Source organism: Capra hircus, unplaced genomic scaffold (assembly GCF_001704415.2).
Source record: "Capra hircus breed San Clemente unplaced genomic scaffold, ASM170441v1, whole genome shotgun sequence".
NCBI classification, from domain to species: domain Eukaryota; kingdom Metazoa; phylum Chordata; class Mammalia; order Artiodactyla; family Bovidae; genus Capra; species Capra hircus.
In genome coordinates this window covers 14,439-18,678 of record NW_017195268.1, presented here as the reverse complement: position 1 = coordinate 18,678, position 4,240 = coordinate 14,439, and the positions used below count along the sequence as shown (strand labels likewise).

General features: G+C 49.6%; 1 pseudogene; it reads left to right on the top strand.

Moving 5' to 3' along the window:
- Positions 1–1,103: 1,103 nt before the first annotated feature.
- On the top strand, positions 1,104–2,545 carry LOC108634964 (annotated as a pseudogene).
- Positions 2,546–4,240: the final 1,695 nt, after the last annotated feature.

Here is a 4,240-nt window from a genome sequence, read left to right as displayed (position 1 = left end):
AGCTTCTTTACAAAACAGTAACAGCTTCATATACTTAGTAAAGAATCGTGTTACCAAAAAGGAAAGGCCAGGTGCAGGGAGAAACATATGTTGAGAATAACATATACACACTACTAGTTATAAAATAATCCATAAGGACCCACTGTAGAGCACAAGGAACCCTACTTTGACTGTATATAACCTATATGAGAAAAAGAACCCCAAAAGAGCATATATACATCTACGTATAAATGAACAACGTTGCTTTACACATTGAAAAAAAAAAACCCACAACAGTGCAAATCACCTATATACTCAAATTCAAAATAAACCTAACAGGAAAGAAAGAAAGAAAGACAAAAGAGCTGCTGACTCTGTTCCCCTCGGGCCTTGGGGACCTGGGCTGACATCACGTCCCTGGGGCCTGAGCAGGCTAGGTCCCCAGGCGGGGCTGTCCTGGGGCTGAGGGCGCTGGGGAGGATATGCCAGCCAATCAGCTCCCCCGCCCGGTCTCCAGATCCTGTGGGACCCTCCTGCAGCAGCACTAAACCTAGTGCCCCCAAAGGATGGTGGGGTCTCTGGGCTGGAAGAGCTTTGCAAAGTGCCCCGGGCCCCGTGTCGCCTGGTGGTGGGGTTCCCACCTCCAGCCTCCTTCCTTAGGGTCACCCCACTGAGAGGACAGGTCCCTCTGCAGAGTGGTGTTGCAATCATTGGCACCGCCTGGGGGATGAAGGGGAAGGGGGAAGAAGTAAGGAGACACAAACCTTAGGGCTTCCCAGGTGGCGCTGGTGGTAAAGAATCCATCTGCCAATGCAGGAGACGGAGGAGAAGCGGGTTCAATCCCTGCGTCTGGAAGATCCCCGGGAGGCATTCTTACTGACAACCCAGAAACCAGATTTGCCATAAGGCTCTGGTTGCCCAGGTAACCAGAGCGGGCATGAAGACATGCTGCCACCTTGTGGTCATTCCCCGTAAGAAGCACTTGAAAACCGGGGCTATTGGGCTCGGCTCTAAATGACACCAGCCGAGGGGCCGCCGCGCGCATCCCGATGGCTGGAGGCGTCTGAGGGGCGGACGGAGGAGGCGGCGGCGGCGGGAGCGGGAGCGGGCGCGGGTGTGGGAGTGGAGCAGCCGCCGCGGGACCGACCGGACCGAGCTTCGCCGGCGCACCTGCCCGCAGCGCCCGCGGAGCGGCCGGAGCACGACCACCTCCCGGAGCGGCGGCTGAGGCGGCGGGGAGCGGGCGCGGCAGGCGGGACGAGGCGTCGAGCCTTTTCTCTGTTGCAGACAGTTTTACATGTTTGGGAGAACAGACCAGCAGCACTTCTGAATTAAGATCTCAGATTCTTTGAGGTGGCTTTGAAGAGCACTAAGATTAGAAGATGAGTGAACTTGACCAGTTACGGCAGGAGGCCGAACAGCTTAAAGACCAAATTGGAGATGCTCGGAAGGCGTGTGCAGACGCGACTCTCTCTCAGATCACAAACACTGACCCTGTGGGAAGAGTCCAGACGCGCACCAGGAGGACGCTGAGGGGACGCTTGGCCAAGATCTATGCCATGCACTGGGGCACCGACTCCAGGCTTCTAGTCAGTGCCTCGCAGGACGGTAAACTTATTATCTGGGGCAGCTACACCACAAACAAGGTCCATGCCATCCCTCTGCGCTCCTCGCGGGTCATGACGTGCGCTTATGGCCCTTCTGGGAACTACGTGGCCTGCGGAGGCCTGGATAACATCTGCTCCATTTACAATCTGAAAACTCGTGAAGGGAATGCACGTGTGAATCGTGAGCTGGCTGGACACACAGGTTACCTGTTGTGCTGCGGTTTTCTGGATGACAATCAGATCGTTACCGGCTCTGGAGACACCACCTGTGCCCTGTGGGACATCGAGACTGGCCAGCAGACGACCACATTCCCTGGACACACCGGGGACGTCATGAGCCTTTCACTCGCTCCGGACACCAGACTGTCTCTGGTGCTTGTGACGCTTCAGCCAAACTCTGGGACGTGCGAGAAGGGGTGTGCCGGCAAACCTTCACCGGCCACGAGCCCGATATCAACGCCATCTGTTTCTTCCCGAACCGCGACGCATTTGGCACTGGCTCAGACGACGCCACCTGCCGGCTGTTCGACCTCCGTGCGGACCAGGAGCTCAGGACCTACTCCCACGACAACATCATCTGCGGGATCACCTCCGTCTCCTTCTCCAAGAGTGGGCGCCTCCTTCTCGCAGGGTACGACGACTTCAACTGCAACGTCTGGGACGCCCTCAAAGCCGACGGGGCAGGGGTCTTGGCCGGGCATGACAACCGCGTGAGCTGCCTGGGGGTAACTGATGACGGGATGGCCGTGGCGACGGGGTCCTGGGACAGCTTCCTCAAAATCTGGAACTAACCCTGACAGCAGGTGGACGCCACAGTGACTGGAAGACCGTTCCAGCCTTGGACGGTTGCAGATAGCATTTCCCATCTACCCCTACTAACGCGGACGCCCTGCACCCCTCAGAACTTCAAAAGCGCAAGACCTTCCCCTCACTTATTGCTGAAACCAAGAGCACAGTTCCCACCGAGAGAAGAATCTCTGCGCTGTAACTAAAACGAATCCTGCATTCCTTCTGGGACCATTGTCTTTGTTTTCCTTTTTTGTTTGTTTTGAATGAATTTAAAAGGAAATACTATAATAAAAATGTTAACAAGAAGGTAAAAAAAAAATAAAAAAAAATGACACCAGCCCTAAAGAAATCTTCCGGGGTAAATCACATGAAGAGAATTCAAAACAGGGCTGACTTTCAAGAAGCCACTTTCCAGAGGTTAACTGTACTCCCCCATAGAAGGTAAAAAGCCCGTGGAAAGATACTCATCATCAGTAAGTAGTAAAGAAATGCAAATTAAAACTACCATAGCCATCTTCTCACACGGCTCAGAACGGCCATCCTCAAAAGATCTTCGAAGCTTAAGTGCTGCTGAGGGCGAGGGGAACAGGGAACCCTCCTACACCGTGGGCAGGGTTGTAAATGGGTGGGTGCAGCCACGAAGGAAAATATCTGGAGGCTCCTTGAAACACAAAATAGAGAGTTATCCCGTTTTCCAGCAATACCACTCCTTGCTTTGATCTGGAAAAAATCCTAATTCCAAAGAATATGTACATTTCTATTTTCAGGGCAGCACTATTCACAATAGCCAGGTCAGAGCATTAACCAAAAATCGACAGAAAAATGAAGACTAACTGGCTCATCTGTACAGTGGAATACACTCAGGAAAAAAAAAAAAAACACTACCATGAGCAGCAGCATGGATGTACTGAGAGATTATCACTGAGGTATGAGACCAAAGGCAAACATCCTAAAATAGTACTGAAAAGTGGAAGCCAGAAATTCATGCAAATGAAATAATTTGCAAATAGAAACAGACTCAGAGTTAAAAACCAGCTCATGATTATTTTTTTAAAACGTTGCAGGAGGGATACACTAAGAGGGATTAAAATGCTCACATCACTACATATCAAACAGGTCATCTAAAAGGACCAAATGAACAGCACAGCAAGCTGAAGGAAACACACTGTGATAACCTTCATGGGAAAAGATCCCCCGAAAGAACAGCCGTACATCTATTTATGACTGAATCAAGTTCCTGTACACCTAAAACAAACAGAGTCGGAAATCAACTCTATGAGAAAAAACTAAATTATCCCAAAAAGTGGAGGATGAAAAATGCTGCCTTGTGGCTGCTTTTGGTAACAACTGAAAAACCTGTGCTGACCAAAATACACCTGTTCTCAACAAATGTCCTGGGATAGGTCCTGGAAAAAGAATTCAAAACAGGGCAGATGGTCAAGAGGCCAACGTAACTTGTTAATAGCCAGGACAGAGGACAGGGAGGAGGGTCCTTAAACAAGCAAAAAGAGAATGAAATTACAACATTCCTCACCCATTTAAAGAAAAACTCCAAATTAGTTAAAGAAGTAAATGGAGAGACAATTACTCCCTACCATTAGAGGAAAGCATAGGAAAAACAGGCTTTGACATAAATCACAGCAAATTCCCTCTGGATCCACCTCTTAGAATAATGAAAAATAGAAATAAGAAAAACTCAGCAAAGGACTTCATTAACTTTAGAAGCACTTACACAGCAAGGGAAACCATAACGAAAGAAAATGACAACCCTCAGAGTGGAAAAAAGTTGGCAAGAAAATATATCAACAAGTAATTCATCTGCAAAACAAGCAAACCACGCATGCAGCTCAAAAAAAAAAAAAAAA